Source organism: Pteropus medius, unplaced genomic scaffold, assembly GCF_902729225.1.
Source record: "Pteropus medius unplaced genomic scaffold, Ma_sr-lr_union100, whole genome shotgun sequence".
NCBI lineage: Eukaryota > Metazoa > Chordata > Mammalia > Chiroptera > Pteropodidae > Pteropus > Pteropus medius.
Genome location: NW_024349800.1, coordinates 55617321 through 55635312, shown reverse-complemented (window position 1 = coordinate 55635312; position 17992 = coordinate 55617321). Strand labels below are relative to the sequence as shown.

Below are 17992 nucleotides of genomic sequence, written 5' to 3'. Positions count from 1 at the left end.
TGATTTTTAGTGTTGTAGAAGTCCAATAATGAAAGGAGACTGGGAATGAGGAAGTAGGGCAGATCTCAGCATTCAGCATATAGATGTGCACATCATCCCTCTGACTTCAGTAAGGTAGTGCCATCCTTGACTGGGCTTGTGTTTCTGTGTCCAAAGGCCTTCTGAATGGACTTGGGCACAGAATCTGGAGATTTAAGCGTTTCTTAAGCAGACTTTCAAGGAATCCTCCACGTTTTAGCCCTACCCTCACTTCCATCATAAGCGATAACTGGAGCTGTACATTCCTGAATTTGGGGGCTGGCGGGGGGCGGTATTTCTGACATGAATTTAGTCACATTTTAGCTTTCCCTATTGCTAATTTAGAATTCATAGTCCTCACGTTTCCTAAGTCATTTAGAACTAGTCCAGTTGCTTAACCAGATTTCTAAGTTTTATTGCTGTTTTTGTCTTATTTTTTTCTTATGGTTTTATGCCTCAAAAATATTTTCTTCATGTCATTTTCCTAGGGTGTCAAGAAGAAGCAAGAGTATATGCGTGTGTTTATTTTGCTGCCTTCACTTGGAGATTTAGCATAGCTTTTCCCCTTTCAGCTCTTTGATTATTCTGTCCTCTCAGGTTGTAATGTCTTTCTCTTGACCTTCTTTTCCCTTCACTGAGACTCAAACCTAACCATGGCTCCAACTTCAAGCCTTCTCTAATAGCTCCAGCCTATGGGGCCACTTTATGGTCTCTGCCCTTCAAACGATTTGATTCCTGTCCACTTAATACCTGAATTTTCACATGGTACTGCTGCTAAAACTACCAATACTATTTCTAGTTGTAGTAAAAAAACAATAATATAAATGAACACTAACATTTGCCGAACGTTCAGTACTTTTCTAATTGTTATACATACTTTCTCTTACCTCATCCTTACAACTGCTCTTTTAATTAGATATTGTGCTCATCTCCATTTTATAGATGGAAAAATTGAGGCCCTTAAAAGTTCAATGAATCACCCCCAAATTCACACAACCGATAACTAAAAGAGCCAGTTTTTTCACATGCAATGATCTGATTCTAATGCCTGTGTTCTTAACCGTTCACAAGAGTTCTGAGAAGAAAGTACTATTATGCCCGTTTCAGGAATGAGGAAATAGTGGTCCAGAGAGTTTATATGATCTTCCCAAAGTTCCTTTATGGCTGGTAGGAGACAGAAATAGAGTTCTGAGAGAACAGCTTCGAGGCTCTACATTATTAAGATACTTTATTACCAAGATAAATAATGACATTTTCTAATTAGCAAAACCTCGTGTCTCACTGTGTCAGTTTTTCATGAAATCGTTGATGAACTGATTAAATACTTATCATGTGCTGCGTGCAAATGCAATACGTGATGGCAAAATGTACTTCCAGTGTTTCAACATTGATCTACAGTTTGAGAACATTTAATCCAACTACCTTATTTGGTAGATTACAGGTGATACTCAAAGAAGCTGAGTAATTTATCCCAGTTTCCATCGCTAAATACTAAAGAAACAGTGTTAAAATCCAATCATCAAATGCACTCCTGCTTATATGTAATAAAATACTTTTCACATGACTCATATTGTTAGCAACTTAAAAACAGACAACATTTTTTTCCTAGAGTATTTTATTCAGTTTCACGGCAAATCACTTCACAAAATATATTGTTTCTTACAAAGGAAATTTCTTTATGTCATATATTATATTACATAATGAAACAGAGTTGTTTTCCAACTGATGTATTTTGGCCCCAATGCATGATAAAAATCACACAAAACACCACACTCACAAATATCTATATTGTTGAAAAGTCTTTCGTTTTGTTTTTTTTTCCTGCTAAAGCATGCGTGACTCTGAACAAGAGGTCACGGTATCAGTGCAGCCTTAAAATACTACAAATCAGAAACAGCGTTCTCCTCTTGATCCATGGGAGAGGGCCTGTGTGCTCTTTCCTGTCTGTCCCTTTAAACTCGGTCTTGGGTTTTATCTCAGTTCTAAGGTAAATATTCTTTAAAAGTCCAAATCTCTTAGCTGTTCCTTTAAAAGGTTTATCTTGTGCACGTATTGCTTGTTTATTTAGTAACCCTATGAAGCTATTGAAGTGTTTGTTTAGTGGTCTTTCTAAATTATTTATGGTGAGAGCCAACCAATCTTTAGTCACAGTGAATTTCGGGTTCTGCAAATTGCTTCCCCGGTTGATTATATTTCCAATTGAGAAGTTCTACAAAGTGATCGAGCTTTGTAGTGTTAGATCTTCAAGCACCTTTGTGCAGAGAAAAGTGAGCAAGTTTTGCATACTTGATGTTGTTCTCATAGGAGTGTCGGAAAACCAGTGAACCTGTGTATATTGGGCCGGGATTATGACTTCCATATTTATTCATCTCTCTCTCTCTCTCTCTCTCTCTCTCTCGTTTTTGAGGTAGAAGTAGAGAATTGAGGAGCTTTAGTCAGGTAATCAGAAGAAACTGGAAAAGTGATGAAGACAGAAGCAAAATATAAAAACTCGCAGTAAATACATCTTGTAAGAAATGTCAACAATACAGGGGAAATGCAGTCTTGGGCTCTTCATCCTATCTTAAATCTTGGCAGTTTTACAATTCAGGGCAAAATGACCAGCATACCCAGAGCTGTTCTTCCCTAGTTCACAGAGGGGCCTCAGTACTTTTAAGAAAAGGGAGTGTTCAACTTCGTCTTTGAGGGCAAAGATTAGAATCATAGAATGTTAGCACTCAGAGGGAATTCATAGATCATCTACTTTCTAGTTCAATCTCTTTGTTTCACAGTTGAGGTCGCTCTGAGGCCAAGAGAAAGGATATAAGTTTTCCGGAGTCGTACAGTGAGTTAATGGCAAGGCATTGATCAAAACCCACCCAAATCTTGATTCCCAGACTACAGTGTCAGCAATAATGCATTAAAATGCAAGCAAAATCCAAGCTACTTAACTTGGCTGACCTCGTCTTCTGTCACTCTCTTCATTATTCCCCCTGCTCCTGTCACATTGGCCTTCTTGATCCTGGGACATACCAAGACATTTCCTGTCTCCAGATCTTGGCAATGGCTGTTCTCTGGGCCTAGAATGCTGCCTTCCCCTCCCGCTCCCCCTCCCCATTATGGGTGTTTTCTTGTCAGTCTGATCTGAGTCTCAGTCTAAATGCCATCTCCTCAGCGAAACTTCCCTGACCAAGTAATACTAAATAGACACCCAGGATCTCTTTATCATATCATCATGTTTTATTTCTTGGCATAGCACTTATCACATCTATTTTGGGTTGTGGTTGTTTCCCTAATGGAATGTGAGCTCTGTGAGCATATAGATTTTGTTTGTTTATTGTTTTCATTAATGCCTGGAGTATGCCAAGGATGTACAGGTGTATAATGAGATCATATTAAACAAACGAACAAACAAACAAAATAGTTGGTAATACAATGAAAAAAATCTCACGTGCTGACATTTGTTTTACACCCTTCGACTTCACCACGCTCTTAATATCAACCTTTATGTACATATTTTAAATTAACATATAATACATAAATTTATAGGAAAATGCACACATACATATATGCACACAAGCTTCAACCATTGGATTCTATCTAGATAAACACATATCGACATAAAAAGGGAAGAGCGATGCACATTTGATGACTTATCGCAGAGAATATTGTTTTCTTGGGGGCATTTTTGAAAATGAAAGTCTCCTTTCGTGTTAAGAGAATAATCACTAACTTTTGGCAGTGCAGAGAGCAGTCCACCGAGTTCATTAACAGCTTCACATTTAAGGCAGCTTGGGTACTGTAATGACAATGACACTCACACCTCTATGTAGCTAAAGAGGCTCAAATGTTCATCGTCTTTTTGCCTGGAGCTTCCTCGATGTGGGAGTGATGTCTGTATTTCTAGGCTCATTCTTCCTAACTTGACTAGTTTAGGATATCCTTGGTGGGAATAGAAAAACTTCCATCTTCATTCCCACCCCCAACACACCCATGCTGACTTTAATTAGAATTGTAAAGATGCTCTTAGTTTTATAAGTACTTTCTAATCAGATACCAAGTTTCCCATTTTAAACATCTGATGTTGACTCGAACCTGGCTCGCTTATGCTTGGCTCTTCGGGATGGAGAACTGGATTGTAAAGGGAACTCTGTCACCTCTGACTTTCACCAAAAGAGAAGCAGGATCTGTCTTCCTTTGTCCATCTGAGCCCTTGTTCCAGACAAAAAGTGGGGGAAGACCTTCTTCTGGAGGCAAATGAATAAATTTGCTCCTAGAGAGTCATGAAAGAGAGAAAATCATAGACATTTAAGTGACATTCACATCTCTTAGCTATCACTGGGGCAAAACCTTCTTTATCCCATCTTACCAAAATGCTCTGACATCTCCCCAGCACCAGAGGGGCTTCCACTAAATCATGACCTACTGACAGGAAGGCTATGGGCCCTATAAAGAGAATGATGTACTTTTCTCAACACTGCTGTCACCATTAACATACAGTTTGAGTCCAACTAGCATTTAAGTATTGTCTCTATAAACAAGAAGCAAACATAGGAAGCAGACTCTCGTTTTTTTTCCCTTTATAAAGGATAAGTGTATGACACCAACAACTTGAGCGACAAAGGAAAGAACATATAAACTGAACTTCATAAAAAGTTAAAACTTTTGTGTTTCAAAAGGCATTGTCAAGTGAAAAAACAGCCAAAGATTGGGAGAAAATATTGGCTAAACACAAATTGGACCTTATATCTAGAATATATAAAGAATGCTTGTAACTCAATAATAAAAAGTCTACCCAAGTAAAATTGGGCAAGGGATCTGAATAAACATTTCTCTAAAGAAGCTATGTAAATGATCAATAAGTACATAAAAAGATGCTCAATATTCCCCACTCCACCTTCTAACCTCTTCCTGGCATTAAGAAACTGCTCATCTACTTTCTGTCTGTATAAATTGTACTATTCTAGGCATTTCATTTAAGTTGAGTCATTCAGATATGTTGTTTTGTTACTAGTTCCTTTCACTTAGCATAAAGGTTTATCCATGTTGTAGCATGTATCAACACTTCATTTTATTGTCAATTATTCCATTGTACGGATGTATTAGATTTTACTTATCCTTTTATCAGTTGATGGATGTTTGTGTTATTTCCACTCTGGCTATTTGAGTAATGATGCTATGAACATTTGTGTACAAGTTTTGTGTGGATGTATATTTTCATTTGCCTTGGGTACATATACTTTGGAGTAGAATTGCCAGGAAGCATGATAACTCTGTGTTTAAATTTTGAGAAACTTCCAAACAGTTTTTGCAAGGTGGCTACAACATTTTATGTTGCCATCTGTAACGTATGAGGACTCCAGTTTTTCCACATCATCTCTAACACTTGGTATTTTCTAACACTTGGTATTTTCTGACTTTTATTTTAGCTATCCTAGTAGGAGGGAAGTGGCATCTCATTGTAGTTATTATTTATATTTCCTGCATAACTGATGGTGTCGTGCATCATCTCATGATCTTTTTGGCCACTTGTATATTTTCCTTGGAGAAATGTCTATTCACATTCTTTGCCTATTTAAAAAAAAATAGGCAATTTTTTTGTATTTATATTATTGAGTTTAAGAATTCTTTATATATTCTTGATACAAATCCATTCGCATAGATAAGATGTATGAATGTTTTCTCTCATTCCGTGGCTTGTCTTTTCCTGTTCTTGATGGTATAATTTGAAGCATGAAAGTTTTCAATTTTATATAGTCCAAATTGACTGTTTCTTTCCTTTGTCACTTGTGCTCAAGATCACATAGAGTTATTTCTATAATTTATTGTAAGGGTTTTATAGGTGTAGGTCTGACATTTAGGTCTGTAATGCGTTGTGAACTGCTTCTATGTGTTTTGAGGTAAGGGTCCTGATTAGTAATAGGGTTCGATTTGTATATACCATTTTGCTTTATTTTTTTCCCGATGTTTCATGTCTTTCGTTGTTGCTGTTGTTCTCTTCCTCCTTCATTGCCTTCTTTTTTATTAATTGAATATTTTCTAGAATAACACTTTAACACCTTTAATAATTTTAATTTTATTTTTGAGTTATTAGTAGTTGCCTTAGCACTTACAATAACAAGGTTTTTTAAATTGCTCAATAATAGTAACTATTTTTATTTTAACCAATAATTTGCACCAGCCCAAAATTTGTGTTCTGCATTCTGCCAAACAAAAGACCTGAATCTATGACTCCCAGAAAGAAATTTGGGAATTTTTGACATAGTCGATATGTATATAGGCTTAAATTGGTGTTATATTGTATTCTGTACCATAATAGATTAAATAAATTGTGGCAAGACTCAAGCTGTTCAAAGCCATAACACACACCACTGTACTCTTTTCTTCTTCTATGGGTTGCCACAAAAGATAAAATTGTCAGAACAGACTCAGTGAATCATACATCTTGCTAAACACTAGGTACTAATGATTCAAAAGATATAAGTGAGAAGGAGGCACAGATGTGGTATTCCTTTCTTGAGGGGCTTGAGCCTTCATAACCAGCTTCCTAGTTGTCCGTTTTCTCATTACTGGAATAGCAAACAAGCACTAACAACGTGTGGCGTGCATGTCAGCTCAGCCACTTAGGTCTAGAGCTTCTTAGTTTTAATATGTGTTTAGTCGTTCAGTGACAAAGATGTTACAGGATTAATTTCCATTCTCTAGCCAGCTTTATGCTATAATTGCATAAATTCTAGATTTCTTTATAGTAATCAGTATAGACAAGCACATCCTGGACAAATCATCTTTTAGGTTGCAATAGGCATCTTAACTTATCAGAATCTATTTCAGGTTTATACACTTAAGCCAAGTGGAATTAAGAAATTTTACTTCTGTATAAAACATAATTTTCTCCTCACTTTTTAAAACTATTACTATTATACATATTATGCTTGTTATGTTACAAATCCAACAATACATTTTTATAATTATTACTTTATATAATGTTATATTTTTAAATAACCGGAGAGAAGAAAGTTTAGCAGGTAGATGTTTATAAAGCATGTTATATTGACTGCTCTCTTATTTACCCTTTCCGGTTCTCTTCTGTTCTTCCCGTGGCTTTGACTGACCATCTGGTATCATTTCCTTACTCCACTACAGCTTTGTTATGGTCAGGTAGGTTACATTTCTATACGTTCTGACCTTAACAATGCAATATGCGAAACAGCCCACGTATTGTTTCATCAGTCAAGAGAAGAAAGGAGAAGAAATATGCAATTATACTGTCTCTTTCAATTACCTGCATAATTATCATTGCCAGTGTTCTTTTGCTTTTTCATGTGGATTTGAATTACTGGCTGGTGTCACTTGCTTTCAGCCAGAAGAACTTTTAGTGTTTCATTCATGAAAGGTCTGTTAGCAACAAATTCAATTTTTGTTTACAGGGGATATCTTTATTTTGCCCTCATTTTTCAAAGACAGTTTTGCTGGGTGTAAGACTCTAGGTTGACATTTTAACTTTTGACACTTTTAATACATCATCCCACTGCCTTCTGGCCACCTTGTTTGTGAGGAGATGTCAGCTGTTAATGCTATTATGGTTCTCTTTTATGTGATGAGTTATGTTTCTCTTCTGCTTTTAAGATATTTCCTTGTTTTGGATTTCATCATCTTTATGATGACATGTCTGGGTGGATCTTTGATATAGAGGTTGTTCTACCCAGAGCAGAAACAGACCATCAGGAAAAAGCACTCCAGCTGGCCTGTGGGTATTCACTGTATCAGTGGGAGCCTTTTTTCTTGGAGTGCCCCGGCTCTATGAGTAAGCATGTGGGAGGCAGACAGGCAACCGCTGGTCTTCTGGATTCCTCCCAATGTGGAACCTCTTCCCTGTAAGTGAGCTGAGACTGGGGCGAGCAGGGCCTATTATTCTTGGCCTGCTAGATGTGGGGTAGAGTTTTTGCTCAATGAATGGGGGTGAGGGAGGAGCTGGCTGAGGAGAAGAGACACGCCCTCTGCACAGTGGCTGCTTGGAATAGAGCATCTGTAGCATGGGTCTGGGGGAAATAAAAAATAGCGGCATCCTGCCCCTTCTGGTGTGAAGCCATAGTCCCAGACTGGGAGCCGAGAAGCTCGTATAACACTGAGTTGTGTGTGGGGAGGAGGGGTCTAGTGGTGTAGTCTGTGGCTACATGCCCATGCCACAGGCTCTCGATATTCTCGTTGAAATTTAGTAGATTTTCTTAAATGAATGTTTCTATTTCCTGTATGCCCTAAGGAAAATTTCTAGAGATTTTAAATGATTAAAAAATATAATTTTCACCAGTTAAATTGTGAAACGGAGGGATAGGGTTCTCTGAGCTCCTTATTCTGCCATTCTGAAAGTCCTGAGAGAACTAGTTTTAAAGTTAAAGCTAAATGGGAGAAATCACTTCTATGTGCATTTTATTTTTATTTCATCTCTCTTCTACTCACATGCTTCAGAGTATTTTCCACTGCCTTGAGTCCTGTTATTTATTCTAGCCTCTGCATTTTTCCCTTACTTATCTTCAATATTCCGCATTTCATAGAACCTTTATTTCACACAGGTCATTCATTTATCTTCTGTTATTATCCATGCATCCTAGTGTTTGTTTTTGCCTCTTTGTCTTTTTGTCAAAAATAGCCATACTTGTTCTTTATGGTTCATTCCAGACATTCACAGACTATCAGAGCTCAAAATGTATCCCATTCACCAAAGCAACAGGACCACTTCTACTAGATCGTTCCATGCTGCTCTTTAGTTTGTTACATGTGTGCCATTTGGACCCAGCTTAATTTTAAGCACCTGAAGTAGAAACTGTTTCTCATGTTTGTCTGCTCCCTCTCGGCACTTTGCCTAGAACTGGTCATGCAGTGAGGATTTGGTGAATTTTTTAGAGGGAATTCTCCATGCATGTTCAGTTGCAACTTACAGGAACCTCTTCTCTTCAGAGGGGCAAGTACAGTCGTGATAGATGAGTTTCTATTTAAATTTTAAATAAAGGAGGATTATGAACTTTGTTCAGTTTATGGTTCTTCCTATGAAACAAGTGTTTGCTCATTAATACCATATTTATAGTTATAGTATATGAATATACCCAGTTTCAGTTGTCTAAAAAAAAAAACTCATATTGGAGCAGTTATTATAAAAGCCCAAGGACTAAAGAGTATCTGGAAATATAGTTTTTGTTGTACAAATTCATAATATTACATTTAGTGAGCATTTATTAAAACTAGACATCATGTGAGATGTCATGGATTTGCAAACTTGAATCACCCTAAGGAACTTGGGATCCAATGGAGAAGATTCTAATAAGAAATAACAACAACAACAACAACAAATCTCACCAGCAATATAAGGCAAACTGTAATTAAAACAGTGTACTGTGGGTTTCTTAAGTCCTTCAACTGAGAGACTCTGGTCATGTTCTCATTGAGGAGATGGCACTTTAGAGCCTCCTGGGTTTTGAATAATAGGCAGGCTCGTAGGAGCAATGCGATAAGCTGGGGCTTCCAAGCAAAGGAGATCAAACAAAGCCCCAGAAGGGACAATTGCAGGGCTTTTTAAAAAAATTTATGAGCATTCCAAAATATTGGTATCATGGGGGCTGTGGTGAAGGGCAGTGGGGTGTAAGACTGGGTGTTCAGGTTGAACCAGATCGTGAACGAGTCGACAAGTTTTCTGTTTATTTCATTCACACCATTAGGATACAATTGAGTTACTGGTTGTTTTTTAATCAGGCACTGCATAATTAGATCTAGATCTACGCTGTTCAATAAGGTAGTTACTTAGCCACGTGTAGGTATTTAAAATTAAATTAATAAAAATAAATTAAAACTCAGTTCCCCAGTTGTACGAGCCATATTCCAAGAGGTTAATAGCCTTATGTGGCTAGTGCCTACTGTATCATACAGTATACGACATTTGAAATTTCTATTAGACCATGTTGTAGTCGATTTTAGTCTCACACCAGTATAAAGTAGGGTTCGCGGGGTTTGGGAAGCAGAGATGAGGAGATGGGAAAGAAGCAGTGTATTCGATAAAACGTTCTCAGAGTAATCCAAGTGAAAGGTCATTGTATTCTCGACTGGAGTGGTGGCAATGCAGGGACAGCTGAGGCGACTGCTGTAACACACACATTCGATATTGACAAAGAATTTTACGAGTAAATAAGTACTTGTGAGAAATGAAGGGAAGTAGATAAGCTAAAAGAGAAAGTTAGCATACTCTGAGTGCCTTTCATAGAATTAAGGGGAGGGTAAAAAGGAGTTGACAGATTACTGAAATAATGAGTACAGTCTAGTATGCTTGGTTTGAGTTTCCTGTAGAACAAGGTAGAGATTTCCAGAAGGCATATTCTGGAGCTTGTGATAGAAGACTGTATTTATAGTAGTATTTCTTACATAGGAATAATAGTTAAAATCATAAAGAAAAGATAATGGGGTCAAAGAAAATACCTAGTAGTATTTCCCTATGTTTGTTTCCCTTTTGTTCAATTCTTGGTTAAAACAATCTAGGTCATAATTTCAAGTGATAGCCATTGTTTCCAATTATTTTGTTATCATCTTGGTTTCTTAAGAGTGACTTTGCATGTTCAGTGACCCAAAGGTTAGTTTATTTCTTCAAGGCATCATATGTACATTTTACCAAATACCGTCAAATGATTTAAGATACTGAACTTTTCTTGTATAGCACAAAGACTAAACTTGACCCAGGAAATGGAGTGGTACATGTGGTAGTCAATTTTGTTTGTACATTTAAAGATGACTATTGAAATAATAGCACATATTACTCACTGATCTCTAATTGCTAAATTCGTATCTGTATATCCTTAACGGATTGTATTCATTTAATTCATTCAGGAATATTTACTGATTATTTACAAGATGAATAAATGAAGGAAATACAAAGACTTGTACAACTGAGATCCTCGCTCCTAAGGATCTCACAATTCAGTGAGAGAACAGATGTGAACACAGATAATCACAGTACAGTGTGATGAGTGCTAGAGAATTATAAAGGGAGGGAAGCATGGTAATTGCTATGGGCACAGAGGAAGGGAACATTCTCCGGGAATGGGGGAGGTCAATAAAAATTCAGAGTAGATGACTTCTGAAGTAGATGTTGAAGAATGAGGAGGGTGGCACCTGCAGAGACATCGGCGTGGAGAACCTGGGGTTACTTATTATAATACAGCAGCTAGAAGACAGGTGAGGCCAGATTCAGAACAGCCTTTTATGTTGTTCTAATGAGTTTGGGTTTGTTTTGGAGGAAACATAACAAAGGGGAATCACGCAAGGGTTTAAAGCTATGAGAATGCATCATTGAATTCTGTTTTAGAAAGATACCTATCAGCAGTGGCGCAAATGGATGGTAGACTGGCGATATTGGAGGAAACAATTAGAAACCCGCTGTCGTAAACCAGACTTGAGGGAAGGCTAGTAAGAAGTGGATTCCAAAGGTATTTAGGCATTAATGACTATATTGGGCATTCATTATACTTTAGGTGTAAGTTAGAAGGAATGTCTGGGATGATACTCAGACATCTGGCTTTGGTGCCTGGGCATAAGAGGTACCAGTCCTTGAAGCAGAGGTGCTTGGGGAAGAAGCAGGTAGAGAGAGTAAAAGAGCGTTCCAGTTTGGTAATGTTGAGGTTGAGGTTCCCTTGGACACCCCTCCCCACGGGGAGATGCGCACTTGGAGCTATGGTTCAGGTGTGGTTCAAATATTCTCTCTTATCTGTACTGAATGACCTATTTATTCATCTAGCGCATATTGGTCATTTAGAGTCCCAATTTTATTTCCATTCTGTGCAATAAGGTCTGGTGCGGCTGATAGAAGGTGAGATGCCATTTTATGAGCTTACACAGAATAGGAATGGATATGAGAGAGACATTGTGGCATCTTAGGTTGCCACATTGACTTGAATCTCATATACGTTCTTCTTTCTTGCCCTGGAATGTCCCTCAGAGATATTTCACTAATGCTTTCTTTCCCATAACGTATTCTCTCTTCGATGTCTCTCTTTCTGTCCCTCTGTCCCTCCCTGCTTCTTTCTTCCACCTCACCCCTCTCATTTTTCTTTTTCTTTTTTCTTTAGATTCTTTTCCTTCTGGATATTTTTTCTTGCTTGAAAGCTACGTTTCTGTCCTGGGCATTCCCTAAGACCCCTTTTAACCCTCCTCTTCCATCTGCTGCATAACAGGTCTTAGAAAACCAGCATTGAAACCAGCATTTGGAGCCAGAGTGAAACTTAGGGAAAATTTCATGTAATGCCTTGATTTTGCTGATTTTGAGTTTACAGAGAAGAAAACTTGTTCAAAGTCACATCGCTAGACAGTGCCTTGCATGCACTTTTGATTATCTATATCCCTGTATATTCAATTCTTTGAACATACTTTCTATTTATAGTACAAATATATACATCATGGGTTTTTAAAACATAAAACATGAGTTACTGGTTACAAATTCATTTACATTATACATTAAGAAACACATTCTGAGATTTGTTTAAAAATGTTTCTTCTAGCCCAGTTGAATTTCATCATGTTTGTTTATTAATTTAATGAAATTGCATTCAGATTTCCTGGTGAGTTTTTTTCAGTTTACTGTGTAAATAGAATGCTTTTCAAATTAGACCGGTCTATTTAATATGGTTTATAAGTGTCAATCTGTTGAATTATGAATGTATTTTTTAAATGATGCCCTTTAAAACACATTTACATTTTCTGGTCTTTGAATTAATACATACTCATTATACAAAATTTAGAAACTATTGAAAATTAGGCAGAAGTTTTAAAAAGTCATGCATATCTGATTACAATTATACAGTACATATTATTTTAGTATAGCTTTTCATTAATTTTTCCTCTGCATGTTAATTGGATTCTTCTATAATACAAATCTCATTCTTTTTTTTCTAACCTCATACTTTAGAGTATTTCTAATATATATATATATATATATATATATACATATATATGTATATATATATATATACATATATATATGTATATATATATATATCTCCTTATTACCAATTTTAATGGCTTTGCAATATTTCATCATGCTTCTATACTAGATATACCAATCTATTAATGCCCTTGTCTTTTGGATATTTAGTTTATTTTCTATTTTTAATAGTATATATAATGCTATAAAGAATATTGTTGGATTTAATGTTATATCATATTTTGGAGATTGTTTCTTTATAATAGATGTCCAACAATAGACACACCGAGTGAAAGGGGACAAACGTTTGTGTATGAGGGTATGGCTTTTGACCTGGGGTCAGCACAACATACATGCCACGAGTGACTTCTGGATAGTTTTGATGAGTATAGTCTGAAAACTCTCACTCCTGGACTCCCCCTGGGACCAGTAGAATATATTTTGAAATTGATTGAGATAAAGGATAAAAGTGTTAACTGAAGAAGCAGAGGTTTTGCCTTGATCCTGTTAACTTGTCCATATAGATCATAAACTTTGACTATATTAGCCTTAGACTTAGAATAATTAATCTAATGAGGTCCACTGTCTATACTGCTAGAATGTAGATTTTATAAATATGTATTACAATAAGAAATATTCAATCTAATGCCTCTATTCTACCAGGAGACGATGGGAATGACTCATGCCAGTGCCACAGCTGAAATCTAAACCTCTTGATTCCCAGATAAGAGATCTTTACCTGAATACTAGGAATAGTTATTTCATTGAAGCTGAGTTAAACTTGGTTGTCTTTACTCCATTAGAAAATGCTCTGCCTTGAATTTCCTAGACTCCCAGATATGATTTACATGGGTGAAGACAGATCTTGATTGCAGATATTTGGGAAGCAAAGATACTAGAAAACAATTTATTCTGTTGGCATGTCTCTTCATCCAACTCCAATAATTTGATATCCACAGATGAACAAGTTACTGGAGAGACTGATGCTTTCCATTGTAGCAATGCAATATATATGTTGTAGTACCCTCACAGAGAAGGGCAACATTGATGTTGCAAATAGATCTGGGGAAGATCTATTGCAGACAAGTGATTCTTAGGCTGGATCTTGAGGAAGAAGAGTCATCTTTGACTCATAGACAGGCAGAAAGGGCATCCGAATGAAGGAGCAGTCTGCGTAGGAGTAAAGAGGCATGAAACTCGGTGTCATTCATCACTCTGTAGGGCCGAACATGTGAGGGTGAGAGGAAGGCGGCTGTGGAAGTTTGTCAGGGAGCCAGAGCCGAGGCCTGTCAGGGAGCCAGAGCCGAGCCCCTCAAAAGGGGACTTTATTTGGTGGAGGATGGTAAGCCAGTTGATACTTCTAGCCAGAGAAGACAGTTCATTGTGTATATAGAATAGTAAAATGTAGTTAAAATTGTTTAAGTTAACATGCCGCGGAACAAATTGCATGTTTTACATCTCGATACAGTATCGAGTTGACATGTGCTATGGCTTCATCAATCAAGGGGAATTTTGCTGAGATTGTAGTCGGTGATGTGTAATTCACCCTTTCCTCCATTTCTGTGAACAGGAATATTTTTAGAAATTATGCCCAATTGTTTCGTGAGTGAAGTAGTCACAAGAGCTACCAAAAGTAGTGCTTTAGTGAAATCCTTCTCTAGATGATCTTATGTCTGACCTTCTGTACTTTATCTTCCAAAGATCAACTTGTGGTGTTAATTATGGGGTAAGTAAGCAGTTACTTCCTACAGCAAATCAGCCAAAGTCCAGGTTTGCTCTGGAGGTCCCAGGGATCAGAGCTCTGTGTTTCTTCAGGTTTCAATTTACCAGCCTCAAACCACTTAAAAGCAGGAGGAGGAAAGACTGGGGAGTGATCAGTTTACAAGTGACCTGGGAGTTCACAGCTTTCATCCCTAGAAATCACAGCCCATATAATAGGCCTTGCGCAGATACAATTGGGACAAATTGACTCAGGCGTCTTGCTTCCAGAAATGAAAACCCTTCTTTTCCCTTATCAGTGTCCCCATGGCTGAATTGATGGAATCAAGCATTTGATGGAGAATGGTAGTTGTTCTAAGGTCAAATAGAGGATGTAGGTCCTGAGTTAGAGTGTAGGCTGTTAAGTGGCACCCAGCTGTGTTAATTGGTTAATAGGACTCTAGCTAGTTTAGGGACTTAAAAGTCTTGCCAGAGGAACCATGCCTAGCAGGTTTTTTCTTTCTAGGCAAGTGAGAGATTGAACTGTGGAACAGTGTACAGCCGGCACATCTTCAGACTACGCTACTGTTGTATCAAATATTTCTGGATTATTTTGTATATGCTTTTAAAATTTTTGAATGTTTTCAAGAAAAACCGATATTTCCAACTTGGCACCTGAAGTTGACTTTTAGAGGCAGCTTGAGTTGCCAGGAACCCAAGCTAGTGGGTATGGTGATAATTGTTGCCAAATAATCATCCTCAGGAAAAAGAAATGGAACTTGAGAGAGAGCCAGAGAGAGAGAGAGAGAGTGAGCAAGCAAGCAAGAGAGCAGATTATCTCATGTGATTTGCCAGCTAGTTTTCATGGCACTTTGCAAGTAGAATAAATATAGAATATGAAGGTGATTGCTTTCTATATTCCTTTGGATATAGAAAGTCTGGCTATTTATTAGGAATTCAATAGTCTTGCTTTAAGGTTATGTATCAAACAAACAATTGGAGCAAAACATATAGGTACTTCATAAAGTCGCAAGTATCTTGAGACTACATCGTTATCAAGTTATAACATATTACAGATGGATGTATAATATAGTGACTATACTGACACTGTTCGGTGCTTTAGTCTGAGAAAAGACATTCCTATTAGTTCTTATCACTTATCGATTAATGGTAATTATTCTCCAATTTGTCACTCATTCTATGCCTAGCATATTTTAAAAATTTAATTCTATACTTGACACCTTCCTATTTAAAGCCTTTCAGTGGCTCCCAAGTGACCCACAGAACAATGTCCAAATGTCTCAGTCTGCCACTGTCAAAGGCCAGAATGATGTGCCCTGAATTAGTCTATCTAGCATCCTCCAGGACTGCTATTTTCAGTCCACATCGATATCAGGTTATGACATATTACGGATATTCCATATTACATACGACATACAACATATTACAGTCATTCCCTACTAACCACGACAACCTCAATTTTAGCTATACCTCTGCCAGAGTTTCTGTTATTTTTCCCTCCCAACATAAACTCCACCCATTCTTGAAATGCAACTTGGTTACCGAAGTCTCTCCACCTTTGTTAAATGCCCTTCTCAACAAGTTCTCCAACCACCACCTTCCCCATCATCTCAATGAAACTGTTCCCATTAAAGTTACCCTCAATCTCCTTGTCATTAAATCCAGTGAACACTTTTTAGTGTTTATTTGTCTTGACTTCGCAGCAACATTCGATACCGTTAACTAACCCCCTTCTTAAAATATCCTTTTTCCTAGCTTCCATGACACGATTCTCTCCTAATTTTCCTCTGGGTTCCCTTATTCTCCTTTGTGGGAATTTCTTCCTCTGTCCATTCGCTGAATTGTTATATATTTCTCAAGGTATCATTTCCGCTGTCACATACTTAATTACCTCCCATGTGTTGATGATTTCTTAATTTATATTTTCAGGCTATCTCTGCATTGTATGCTTGAGATCCATATTTTCCATTGTCTAATGGGTAGAAACAGTTGATGAGCCCACAAGCATCTTAAAGTCACTATGCCCTACTCGAAGTCGTTATTTTTACTCTTCAATCTACCCCTTTCATGGCCGCTAAACTTGGACAACAGTACTATCATATTCAGCTTCTCAAGTTAAAAAACTGCTATAATCCTTGATTATTCTTTCCCACGTCCAATCAGACATGAAAACTAAATAAATACCTAAATTTTAAAAACTAAATAAAACTGTTTCTATCTGTATCTCTCTCTATCACTCTATCTGTCATCTACCTATTGTTTATCTATCTAGAAATAGATATCTGTGATATCCTCTTCCATTCATCCTTATTCTCACGATTCTAGTTTAGGCTATTATAATCACTCATGGATTTTTACCAGTAGTTTCTTAACTAATTGTTCTTTATGCCTTCTGTTTGGATACTATCCCCCACCCCACCCCCACCCCCCCACCCATGATCATTCTCACTGCAAGCAAAGTGATCTTTATGAAATACAAGCTGATCATGTCATGCTTTTACTAAAAACTTTTCACTTGACTTCCTGTTATCTTCTGGATGAGCCCCCAAACTCTTTAATATATTTCATAGGACCCTGCATTAACTGCATCTCTTATTAATTCTCCCCTGGTACCCTGCTCTAACCGTAGTGAGCTGGTCTTTTCTTCTGAATGTATTAGAATATCTCTGCCTGCTCACCTCAAAGCCTTCTCTTGCTTGGAGCATCCTCGCTTCATGTCTTTGCCTTATTCTGAGAAAGGCTCAGGGAACCCAAACCCTCACGTCACAGTACAGTACCCTCCTTTGAGTTCCCATGAGACTAGTGTAGCCCGTTGGTTACACTATGTTATGTTTTTTAAATGTTATTCTGTATGTTTCTTCCTAGGCTAAAAGTCTTATATTTCCATCTTTTAATCCCCAGAATCTAGCCAATACCTTACCGAACATTCGTGGATGACCTGGTCCTCCCAGTGCCATTGCCCACCTTAGAACAACCTCTTTATTAAGCTGAGTGCTGATTGTTCTCTCGTTGCATAGATTTCATCCTGCTATTCATAAAAATTTACTGTCAATCACTTATAGAGTTTCGTTATGCTCCAGACACTGTAGCAGACATCTGCATGAAGTCTCAATTGTTTTTCCTTAAATACGAGGACTACAGTGTCTGCCACACAGTGGAGTATCCAGGTAATTTTGCTGAAGGGTTCTATAACTAAAGGGATTTCATAATATTTTTGAAAGAAATAGGTATAGATATTGAAGCTTCTGTACATGGACAAAATCTCAGCCATGTAGCTTAGAATGGCTCACTAAGGGCTATTTCCCATGAAGTAAGTTTCCA

The 17992-nt window shown here is 37.4% G+C and overlaps 1 long non-coding RNA gene across 1 annotated transcript in view; it reads left to right on the top strand.

Annotated features, from left to right (window-relative positions):
- The first annotated feature begins 7072 nt into the window (after positions 1-7072).
- LOC120621934 (uncharacterized) overlaps positions 7073-17992 on the top strand; it is a 53931-nt gene continuing 43011 nt past the window's right edge. Inside the window, exon 1 of the long non-coding RNA XR_005658350.1 lies at positions 7073-7155. This is a non-coding gene — a long non-coding RNA (uncharacterized LOC120621934). The remainder of the gene's footprint in view (positions 7156-17992) is intronic.